This window comes from Kogia breviceps, chromosome 3 (assembly GCF_026419965.1).
Source record: "Kogia breviceps isolate mKogBre1 chromosome 3, mKogBre1 haplotype 1, whole genome shotgun sequence".
Lineage (NCBI taxonomy): Eukaryota > Metazoa > Chordata > Mammalia > Artiodactyla > Physeteridae > Kogia > Kogia breviceps.
In genome coordinates, this window is record NC_081312.1 from 152302116 (window position 1) to 152314787 (window position 12672).

Below are 12672 nucleotides of genomic sequence, written 5' to 3' on the forward strand. Positions count from 1 at the left end.
TCCTGGAAACCCTGTCTTCCAATTGGCTATCCTTGGGGGGACTGACCAGAGCTAAGGTGGATGGAAATATTTTGCTTCCTGTTCTCAAACCTTACTGTGCTCACCCTCCGGCTTCCTAATTTCGAGTAAAAGGAGACATCTTTCTCCCCTCCATTGCAAGAGCCCTAGAAAGGCCTCTGACCCCATCCACTCCTGATAACTCAGAACCAGGTGGGCAGCCTAAAGGTAGGGTGTGAAGAGGCGGGTGTGATCTCTGGCAGGGAAAAAGGGAAAGCAAAGAGACAGTGGACCTGGGCTTTAGGAACCTACTGTCAATTAAAAAAAAAAACAATAGTCGAACTAAGAAAGAAATGGAAAATTTTATTCCAGTCAACTTGAAGGTTATAACCTGAGAGTCTTTGAGAAATCTCTGAGGACTGTTCCACCTGTTAGAGGTCAAAGCACAGTTATATAAGTTTTTGAGACAAAGGGGGTTATACATCAAATGATGTATTGTTTACAGTCTACACAATCCAGATGTACACATATAAAGTGAGCAGTGGGTCATGGATCATTGTGACCCCTTACAAGATTAAGGAAGAATGTTATCTCCTAAAGGGGTCTGGTTAATGTAGATACATAACACACACTAAAGGGAAGAGAGGATGCCCAAATGGGCAAAGAAAAATTTTATGTTTAAATTATTCTCATCTTGCCATAAAATATGGATTTTATTTCATCATTACAGTTCTTTCCCAGGACACCTGAAATATATAAAGAAGGAACATAATCTTTACCATTGGAAAATCCATGACTCCACGCAAATTTCCTTGTGACTCCTTAGAATACAATTCCAGCTATATGCTAAACTGTTTTTGCCAAAGTAAACTCTGAAATCATAAAAATGATGTGAGGGGCTGTCTGTACATTTAGACCTCAGTGTCATTAATCAGTATATGTAATCTTAACAAGGTTATGTAGAAGAGAGATGGAGACCGATGACACACATCAAAGTTCAATTGACTTTGAAGTATAGACATAGAAATAGACGTAGAAATAGAGATGGAATGAGTGGCAGTGGGGAGATGTATTATCAATTGTCAACTATGGGACAAGATGGCAGGATGAACTCATGTGGAAATGAAATCTCCCTTTTCATACATACTGAAATGCTAGATACAATACTTTTTAAAAACTAGGGACTTCCCTGGTGGTCCAGGGGCTAAGACTCCACTCTCTCAATACAGGGGACCCGGGTTCGATCCCTGGTCAGGGCACTAGATCCCACATGCCGCAGCTAAGAGACCACATGCTGCAACTAAAGATCTTGCATGCCACAACTAAAGATCCCACGTGCCACAACTAAAAATATCCCACATGTGGCAACTAAGAGCTGGTGCAGCCAAATAAGTAAATAAATACATAAATATTTTAAAAAAACAAACAAACAGGGCTTCCCTGGTGGCACAGTGGTTAAGAATCCACCTGCCAACTCAGGGTACACGGGGTTCGAGCCCTGGTCCTGGAAGATTCCCACATGCCGCGAAACAACTAAGCCCATGTGCCACAACTACTGAGCCTGTGCTCTAGACCCCGCATGCCACAACTACTGAGCCCATGTGCCACAACTACTGAAGCCTGCGCACCTAGAGCCTGTGCTCTGCAACAAGAGAAGCCACCACAACGAGAAGCCTGCATACTGCAAGGAAGAGTAGCCCCCCACTCACCGCAACTAGAGAGAGCCCGCGTGCAGCAACAAAGACCCAGTGCAGTCAAAAATAAATAAATAAATTTTTTTATAAAAGTAATATAGTAAAAAAAAAAAAAATCCAAAAACTAAACACATAGTTCAGCCTGAAAGCAGAAGGCTTTAAATATATAGAGTTGGTTCTCTCCCTCTCCCTATCCTGATTGCTTCCAATATATACATATATATATATATATATATATATATCCCGACTGCTTCTATTTTATATAAATATATATTAAAACATGTGTGTATATGTATGTGTGTATGTATATATAATGTATATGTTACCAAACCAAACTTGGATCTGTTGGCTGGAACGCAGTAAAGCCAATCTATCACACCAGATTGTGATGAAGGAAAAATGCAGCATTTGTTGCAGGGCACCAAGCAAGGTGTCCAGGTAGCTAATGCTCAAAAGACCCAAACTCCCCAATGGCTTTCAGGGAAAGGTTTTTAAAGACAGGGTGAGGGAGGGGGGTTGTGGGGTGTGTGATGATCAATTGTGGACATTCTTCTGATTGGTTGATGGTGAGGTAATTGGGAGTCAACATCATCAACCTTCTGGTTCCAACTGGTCTGGGGTATTCTATGTGCTTGTGTTCAGCATACAGTTAACTTCTTCCACCTGGTGGGGGTTTCAGTATTTGTAAAACAGCTCAAAGGATTTGGCTCAGAATATTATCTATAGACCTTGAGGAAGAACTAAAAGTCCTTGACTTTAATGGCTAAACTATTGTTATTTTGTCTTGCTTGACTGTTTTCTTTTGTTTCTGCATTTTCTCACTTTCTCTGATTAAATTTATTTTTTGGAACTTGGGGAAGGCGTAGGAGGCTAAAGTTTTTCTATAAACAAGAAGCAGCTGGAATACATGGGGGGTGTCTGTCCCCCCCTTATGGGGGAAAGCCCCATAAGGTCCTGCTCAGAGAGCATATTCATTCAGGTGCCCTAAATAAAGAGGCTACAACAATGAGAACTGAAGCCCTGTGATCCACAAAGTAATTGAAACAAATATATGCCTTAGGGATTGTGTTTTAACACCTGAGGCACAGGCTTGTGCGAGTGGGAAAGCTGAGACTGAGGGAGGAGCCAGGAACAGGCAGCCCCTTACATGAACTAAAACAATAAAAGCTCCAGAAAAGGCAGATTTAGCAAATAAAAATACAAGACACCCAGTGAGATTTGAACTTCAGATAACAAATATTCAAAACATACACACTAAGTAATTATTGTTTATCTGAAATTCAAATGTAACTGAGCATCCTGTATTGTATCTGGTAACCCTACCTCAGAATGAAGTGAGGGGGCAAGTCACACATACATTTTAGGGGGCGGTAGTTCCAGGCAGAGAGAATAGCAAGTACAAAGGCACTGAGGTAGGAACACAGTTGGCATATTTGAGGAATAAGAAAGCTAGAATGGCTGAAGTGGTGAGAGCAAAGGGGACAGTAGTAGGAGATGAGTTGGGGAAGCAGACTGGGGCAGAGATCTCATTGGGCCTTGCAGCCCATGGTAGGGACATAAGATTTTATTTTAAAGTGTGATGAATAGTCACTGGGCAGTTTGGGACAGGAGAGCAACTGGCGATTCAATGGGATTATTCTGGCTTCTGTGTGGTAGAGAGAGATGAGGGAAGAAACAGAGTCCAGTTAGGATGCTCAGCCAGCAATCCAGGCAAAGATGTTGGTAGCTAGGACTAGGTTAGTAATTATATTGGGGGAAAAAAGTGATCATATTCAGTATATATATTTTAAAGTAGAACTCATTTGCTGATAGGTTTGATGTAGAATGTGTCTGAAAAAGAGGCATCAAAGATGACTCCAAAGTTTCTGGCCTGAGTGACTGGGTGAATGCTGGTATTATAAGATGAGGAATACTATGGGAAGAGCAGGTTTTAGAGTGGTGGAAGTCAAGAGTTTAATTTTAGACCTGTTAAGTTTGAGATATGTATTAAACATCAATCAGAGAGACTTCCCTGATGGTGCAGTGGTTAAGACTCCACACTCCCAATGCAGGGGGCCCAGGTTCAATCCCTGGTCAGGGAACTAGAGCCCACATGCATGCCGCAACTAAGAGTTTGCATGCCACAACTAAGGAGTCCATGTGCTGCAACTAAGGAGCCCTTGAGCCGCAACTAAGAAGCCTGCCTGCCGCAACTAAGGAGACCACATGCCGCAACTAAGGAGCCCACGAGCCACAATTAAGACCAAATAAATATTTTTTTAAAAACCCATCAATCGGAGAAGTGAGGTTAATGTCTGGATGTATGAGTGTGGAGTTCTAGGGAACTGCCAAGACTAAAGAGTTAATTTGAGGTGCACTAAAATAGAGACGATTAAAGTCATTATATGGGAGGAAACCAACTGGAATGTCAGTGTAGAAAGGAAAAAGGACTGTACCCTGGGGTATTCTAAGATTAAGGGTAGGGAGGAAAAGGAGGAGGAGAATTAAGCAAAGGAAACTGAGAAAGGGCAGCCAGCAAGGTAGGAGAAAAATGAGGAGAGTGTGGTGCCCTGGGAACAACTGAAGAGAATGTCAGGAAGTGGGAGAGAGATTAGCTGTTTCAAATGCTGCTGGGAAGAGGAATAAGATGAAGACCACGAATTGTCTGTGACATTTTTCAATGTCAAGATTAAGAGATTATGGGAGCCGGACTTCCCTGGTGGCACAGTGGTTAAGAATCTGCCTGTCAGTGCAGGGGACACGGGTTCAAGCCCTGGTCTGGGAAGCTCCCATATGCCGCAGAGCAACTAAGCTCGTGCACCACAACTACTGAGCCCGTGTGCTACAAACTACTGAAGTCCGCGCGCCTAGAGCCCATGCTCCGCAACAAGAGAAGCCACCGCAATAAGAAGCCAGTGCACCACAATGAAGAGTAACCCCCAGGGGCTTCCCCGGTGGTGCAGTGGTTGAGAGTCCGCCTGCCGATGCAGGGGGCACGGGTTCGTGCCCCGGTCCGGGAAGATCCCACATGCCACGGAGCAGCTAGGCCCGTGAGCCATGTTCGCTGAGCCTGCGCGTCTGGAGCCTGTGCTCCGCAACGGGAGAGGCCACAACAGTGAGAAGCCCGCGTACCACAAAAAAAAAAAAAAAGAGTAGCCCCCGCTCGCCGCAACTAGAGAAAGACCGTGCGCAGCAACGAAGACCCAATGCAGCCAAAAATAAATAAATAATTTAAAAAAATAAAAAGAGATTATGGGAGGCATAACAAGAATGGTTTTCTATGGCGGGGATGAAAATCAGATGGGAGGGGATTAAAGACAACAGAAGATGAGAAAATAAAGACAATGAACTATAATTTCAAGGAGTATTGCTGTAAATGAAAGCAGAGAAATGGAGTAGGGGCTGCAATAGGATATTGAGTCAAGGGAGGGATATCTTTGTAAATGACAGCAGTTATTATAATCTATCTGTAAACTAACAGGAATCATCCAGTAGAGAGGGAAAAGTGGACAATTCAGAGAAGAGACGAATAATGGCAGGATCACAGTCTCCTTGAGTGGTTGAGAAGAGATGGAATCTAGTTCGCAGATGGAGGGACTGGGTGCAAATAAGAGCCCAGACTGATCCATACTAACGGGAAAGATTATATGGGACAGATTTGGGAAGGTAGGCAAACGGGGGCAGAGGGAGGACTGAGTGTGGAGTTATCTCCTCACTGCTTCTATATTATCAATAAGAAATCGAGGAGGTGGGGAGAAGAGAGAGGGGAAAGTGTGAAATGTTCTCCTGGAAAACTGATATGCGTGTAATGAAAGTAACTGAAAAAATGAGAATAATTGATAGAAAAAATATTGCAGAATCTTCAGGAGAAATCACATCTTTATAGTATTGAATCCTCATGTTCAAGGCCTTGATGCACCTTTCCATCATTTAAGCCTCCCTTTTTGTTTTTCAGGACTTTCAACAAGTTTTCTTCATATAACTCTCTGTCCCTTCAAATTCGGCAACAATGTCTGGGTGATGGCTTTTCAAAGCTAAGTTATATGGAGGGTACAGAGTTTTTTTTAAAAGCCAGATTTTTGTCTTCAGGGGTCATGGCATCTGTGAGTGAGTCTACGTGTGTCCATTTATGTGGACAATTGGAAAGGAATAGAATGCAGGGGGCCGATTAGTTTACTATGGGAGTTCATAGTGGGCAACAGCCACTCAAGAAGAGGAAGAAAAAGATGTCCAGTCACTTTATCAGGAGCATCTATGCTCCTGCAGCCCTGCTCATTTACCTAGCACTAGAGGACACACATGTGCAGCTGTTGGAGTCACAAAGAAGTCCTGACTGGTTAGCAATTCTGTTTGATTTGGCTGTTCTACTTGAGACTTTTCTTGATCTCCCCTTTTCCTTTCAGAAACATGTCTAAAAGGAGTTAGATGGGTGTTTTTTTATAGCATCAAGCTACCAAATGTATTGAGATAAAGGAGAGGGGGTTGTGAGCATTGGTACACTGTTTCTAGCTAAGGAGAAGACAGGCTTTTGGTCCTTGGTCAATTCCATATATAATTCCATTATAAATAACCCTAACAATAGCTCATTTGTTTTTTATTACTGAGCAGCCTGAGAAGTCTGTTGTCAAGATGTTGATGGCTGTATTTCTAGGCTATTTTTTGTACTTAATGATACTTTACAATAGTGATATCACAAGCTAAACTGTAAACTAGTCTTTATCTTGATATAAATTTTTTTGCAACAGAAAAGTATCCCAGCTCTAAGCCACAATGGATCTGATGATCTGCTCATCACAATAGCTGCCTTCTGCATGGTAGCTTAACTCTATAGGTGAAAAAGAAAATTCAAATTGCTCATTTGTTATATCTATAATTTTTTTTTACTAGAAATGAAACAAAGTAAAATGAAAGACTGAAAATAAACAGGTAAGCCATGAGAAATCAGACAGAGATAAAGAGAAGAAAGAAGGAACAGTAACATTAACATCAGATAAGGGTATATTGGTTATATATAAATTGAAAGCACTAAATAGGATAAAAATTAATTTATAAAAGGCACAATTTACAAAACGGATAGAACAGTCATAGGCCTGTACAAACCAAAGACATAGCAATTGACTACATAAACCTACAGTTTGGAAATGCAGGAAAAACTAGTTTAAAATACATTTAAGTTGGAATTTTCAATCACACCTCTTTTAGAATTAGACTGATCTAGGAAATGTATCAGAGAATTGAATTCTACAATCAATAAATTTGAATACTAAAACCAATACACCTGATGTAATAGAAACACAGAATTTTCCAAATATAAGCAGAAAATATGCATATTTTAAATGTCCATGAAATATGTAAACATTGACTATGTTCTTGACAAAGAAGAAAACCTTAATTTAAGAAGTACAGAACCTAATTCTCTGATCATAATAAAACTAGAAAAAATAAAAAGATGATTGAAACTTTTTTTAATGATACCAAGTCCTGGATAAACCTGGGATCAAAGAGAAAATTACAAGCAAAATTACAACATATGTAAAGAGGAATGAAAAAGAGAATACTTTAAACTAAAAGCTATAGAACACAACACAAGCTGTATTCAGAGGAACACTTATGGCCTTAAGATGTCTTCATTAAAAACAAAAGATTAAAGGGACTTCCCTGGTGGTCCAATGGGTAAGACTCTGTGCTCCCAATGAAGGGGGCCTGGGTTCGAGCCCTGGTCAGGGAACTAGATCCCACGTGCATGACACAACTAAGAGTCAGCATGCCGCAACTAAGACCCAGAGCAGCCAAAATAAATAAATACATATAAAAAACAACAACAACAAAACCAAAAAACAAAAGATTAAAAATGAAGGCACTTAGAAAAAAATAAAGAATCTTAGATCCATATTTGGAAGTTAGAAAAGAACAACAAAACAAAAGAGAGTAGGAAGAAGAATTATCACAAAAACTAAAATTGAAAAATAGAATAGCAGAAAAACAAACTCCAAAGCTGGTTCTTTGACAAGTTCAACAAAACAGACAAATCCCTCGTGAGTCTGACTTAGAAAAAAAGAAAGCAAAATTATGTAAGGTTAGGAATGAGAAAAGTAAACAACCACATGTGCAGAACAGATTTTTTAAATCATAAGATAATTCTATGTCTAACACAATGACAACTAATTTGAAAAACCTTCTGGAAATGGATGACTTCCAAGCAAAGTATAAATTATAATTGATCCAGAAAAAGGAGAAAAGATGAGTAATTCAATTATCATAGAAGAGAGTAAACACCTTGTTTAAAATTCACATATAATAATGCTTCATGTAACATAGTTTCACAACCAAGTTCTCTATTCAGTCTTAAAAGAGCAGATAATTCTAAAGTTACTTAAATTATTTCAGACCATAGAAAAATGTGAAATGCTCCCTAATTTATTTTAAGGGATCTCATATAACTTTAAATACCAACATATAATTAACATAGTACCAAAAAACCCTACATACCAATCTCACTAATAAAAGATATATTCTATTTTTAAATTTTATTTATTTTATTTTTTTTGCGTACTTGGGCCTCTCACTGTTGTGGCCCCTCCCGTTGCGGAGCACAGGCTCCGGAGGCGCAGGCTCAGCGGCCATGGCTCACGGGCCCAGCCGCTCCGCGGCATGTGGGATCCTCCCAGACCGGGGCACGAACCCGTGTCCTCTGCATCGGCAGGCGGACTCTCAACCACTGCGCCACCAGGGGAGCCCAAAAGATATATTCTAAATAAAATATCAATAAATGGCACTTAGGAGTGTGCCAAAAGAATAATATACTTTGACCAAATAAAGTTATTTGAAGAGCCTATCAGTGTTTTGATAGGCACTGTTTCAAAAATTTTTGTCGGGCTTCCCTGGTGGCGCAGTGATTGAGAGTCCGCCTGCGGATGCAGGGGACACGGGTTCATGCCCTGGTCCGGGAGGATCCCACGTGCCGCAGAGTGGCTGGGCCCGTGAGCCACGGCCCTGTGCGTCCGGAGCCTGTGCTCAGCAACAGGAGAGGCCACAGCAGTGAGAGGCCCGCATACCGCAAAAAAAAAACCCACCAAAACTAAACTAAAAATAGAGTTACCATATGATCCAGCACTCCTGGGCATATATCCAGAAAAGTAAAAAACTCCAATTCTAAAATATACATGCACCCCAATGTTCACAGCAGCACTATTTATAATACCCAAGACATGGAAGCAACCTAAATGCCCACTGACAGATGAATGGATAAAGAAGATGTGGCATACACACACACACACACACACACACACACACACACACACACACACACCTATGGAATATTACTCAGCCATAAAAAAGAATGAAATAACATCATGTGTGGCAGCAACATGGATAGACTTAGAGATTATCATACTAAGTGAAGTCAGTCAGACAGAGAAAGACAAATATGATATCACTTATATGTGGAATCTAAAAAACTGATACAAATGAACTTATTCACAAGAGAAATAGACACAGACATAGAAAACAAATTTATGATTACCAAAGGAGAAAGGGGGGGAAGGATATATTAGGAGGTTGGGATTAACATACACACTGCTACTATATATAAAATAGATAAACAACAAGGACCTACTGTATAGCACAGAGAACTATATTCAATATCTTGTAATAACCTACAGTGGAAAAGAATCTGAAAAAGAATACATGAATATATATACTAATCACTTTGCTGTACACCTGAAACTAACAGAACATTGTAAATCAACTATACTTCAATTTAAAAAAAAATTTTTAAGTAAGTTGAACTGTCCTCCCCCACCTCATTTCACACCACAATTTCCACGACAAAAAAAAAATCAACAAGTAAAAATCATGCAGCTTGAAAGCAGCATTCCAGGAATAAAGGACAGCATGATCAGGGACACCAGGATGAAAAAGCACAGGATATGCTCAGAGGATAGGGTTTACGACTTCTTAAACTGGAATAAGTAACACAAAGTAAGTGTGGCCCAAGCTGCTAATTAATCTTCAAAGCACAACCCCCCTGCACTCAATTTATTCATTTTATATACAGAATAGACTCCAAACTCCAGCCTGCATTCAAGATCCCTCCTGCTTTAACCTAACTTCTTTTTACATTCCAACCTGTGTTTGTCTGTGATGTCCGTTTGCCTAGTATGCCGTCTATGATAGTCTATGTTGGCACATCCAAATCATACCCACCTATCAAGGGGATAGCCCAAATGTCCATGAAAACTTCTCAGATCCAATGAAATTATATTTGAATTCACTTGTACTACAGCTATTTATTGTCAGCGTTTGGCTTGCCTACTTCTCAAGCTCTTTGACAGCTATACTGGGTTGTACAGTGTCACATTCCCCCCACCCCATTCATCTCCTTCCTGGACCTTAGAATGTGACTTTATCTGGAAATAGTGTCATTGCAGATGTATTTAGTTAAGATCAGGTCATACTGGAGTAGGATGGGCCCTTTATCCAATGGGACTAGTGTTCTTTTAAGAGGTGAGACACAGACCACCACATGAGAACAGAGTTAAGAGACTGGAGGAAGGCACGTACAAGCCAAAGAACACCAAGGATTGCTGGACAGCACCAGAAACTAAGAAGGGGCAAGGAAGGGTTTTACCTAGTCTCAGAGGATCCTGCTGACACCTTTATTTCGGACTTCCAGCCTCCTGAACTGCGAGAAAATAAATACCTGTTGTTTTAAGGCACCCAATGTGTGTCACTCCGTTATGACAGCCCTAGGAAACTAAGACAACAGCAATTTTAATTTCTAATTTACCTTCCCAACCCAAAGACTGCCATATTCATAGACCAGCCCAGGACTACGTAGGCGCTCAATCCCGGCGGTGGTAAAGGAATGAGTGAGCTTCAACAGTCCTACTAATCAAGAATTACCAGGCGCTTATGAGCTACTGCTGTGAGATGCACAGCCAACGCTTAACAAATGGTAGCCATTATTGCGGCAAGATATGGGGCTACACAGATAAACGAAAGACACTAAATACAGCAAGGGGCAGGTGGAGCAAGGCCAGAAACACGTGCAGCTGGGGGGGTAGCGGGCCTCGATTCCCCGGAGGATCCCCGTGGGAGAAGTGGGTTGTTTTCTGAATAGATAGAGTCTCCAAGCCGCTCTCTCAAGCCCCACTGAACGACTCCCAGGCCTCTCCGGCCGTGGACACAGCAACAAACACACTCCTCCCCCAACCCGCGTCCCTAGCTCCTCTAGACCACCCTACCGGGCGTATGGCAGCCACCCCCGCCAGAAAGCGTCAACAACTTAGTTCTCTCCGCGCCTGCGCGCGGCGCCTCGATGCTACCCGCCACATCACGCTACTGCGTGGGGCGGGACTTCCTCCCGGCGCCCCGGAAAGCGGAAAGAGCTCTTTTCCGCCGGAAGGAGAAAGGAGTTGCCACCGAGATCGGACACCGGAGAGAGAGCTTCTAATGTCGCGTAAAGTAAGGCCGATCTCCGGTCACCCGGCGAGGCGGATGACAACAGCGTCCTTGTAGGCAGGCTGGCTGGAGTGTCGGGCTTCAGGAGACGCGGAGGGGAACCGGAGTAGAGGTGAGGGATCGGTGTATCTGTCGCTGTGTCAGCGCCACCGGTGACCTAGGTCTCATTACTAACTCATTGTCCTCCGCTTTCTGAACCTCGTCTGAAAAACGAGCTTGGTAGCTCACGGAGCTGTCGTGGGGATAGATGTGGAAGGGAGAAATCCACACTCAGAATGCAGTTTAAGAAAAAAATTAAGTATGTGAAATTTCCCATGGGCGCTATCCTGTGTTGCGTAAGGTATGCAACGTGAAGGTCTATACAAACCCAGACTTTCATAATCGATGATTCCTGCTTGAGACAGCAGTGCCTGTTGCATTAATTTGAAAAAGTACACTCACAGGTGGTAATTTTTAAGCTTCCTAAGTCGGCCAGCAGAGTCATTTGGTATTAGAGATGGAACATAACCGTCTAGGTCATACCCCTCCTTTCATCTTTTTTAAAAATTTATTTATTTTTTTGTTTTTGGCTGCATTAGGTCCTTCCTGCTGTGCACGGGCTCTCTAGTTGCGCGAGCGGGGGCCACTCCTCCCTGCGGTGCGTGGTCTACTCAGTGCGGCGGCCTCTCTTGCTGCGGAGCATCGGCTCCAGGCCCGCGGGCTTCAGTAGCTGTGGCTCACAGGCTCCAGAGAGCAGGCTCAGTAGCTGTGGCGCACGGGCCCAGCTGCCCCGTGGCATGGGGGGTCTTCCCGGACCAGGGCTCGAACCCTCGTCCCCCGCACAGACAGGCTGATTCCCAACCACTGCAACACCAGGGAAGTCCCCCCTCCTTTCATCTTAAATTGAAGCACAGTCTTTGAGAGGAGACAGGCTGAAAGTAACACAGGTTGTTAGTGATAGAGATGGGACTAGAAGTGAGATTTCTTCATTTCCAACCCAGAATTCTTTCCTCCACACCATACCATCTCTTTGGATTGCTGAAGAAGTCTTTTTGGAGTGGAAGTGAGCAGGAGGGAAGAGGGTGGTGTACATTTAGGTGCAGTATGAATCCATCAAAGGCAAAGTCACTATGTCTCAGGAGTTAGAACTGTCATTTATTTACATTTTAGATACTCTATAGATGTAGATGCATCTATCATTTCCTATTCAGGAACATATGTGTAGTAACAAAACGTGAAGGTGAAACTTTGCATACCTCTTACATACCTTTACACAGAAAGGCCTGGTGTTCATAGATATATGCTCACCTTGGAGACTTATCACTATTTATTATTTGAGTTCTCACTATCAATATTTACTGTAACAATCTGTGGAAATGTTTACTCAAAACACTGTCTGAATCAGAAACTAGCTATAAAGATCTCGTAAGTTGCCCGCAAGTCCAGGGCAGATGCTGTAGAGGGCATTGCAGTCACACCTCAGCTGTCTGCGTAAGTAATAGTGCACTTAGTGCTTGTGCTGTTTAAAAGTATTGTGCATTATCTCTCCCATCTTTCCCAT

The 12672-nt window shown here is 42.3% G+C and overlaps 1 protein-coding gene and 1 long non-coding RNA gene across 2 annotated transcripts in view; one reads left to right on the forward strand and one right to left on the reverse strand.

The window, feature by feature from the left end:
* LOC136793848 (uncharacterized) overlaps positions 1-11016 on the reverse strand; it is a 29681-nt gene extending 18665 nt beyond the window's left edge. Inside the window, exons 1-2 of the long non-coding RNA XR_010839844.1 lie at positions 10916-11016; positions 10300-10353 (exon numbers count right to left, since the gene is read on the reverse strand). This is a non-coding gene — a long non-coding RNA (uncharacterized lncRNA). The remainder of the gene's footprint in view (positions 1-10299; positions 10354-10915) is intronic.
* Positions 11017-11077: 61 nt separating this feature from the next.
* WHAMM (WASP homolog associated with actin, golgi membranes and microtubules) overlaps positions 11078-12672 on the forward strand; it is a 71047-nt gene continuing 69452 nt past the window's right edge. The window contains exon 1 of the mRNA XM_059057290.2: positions 11078-11244. The gene's annotated coding sequence lies outside the window, so the exon portion shown is untranslated. The remainder of the gene's footprint in view (positions 11245-12672) is intronic.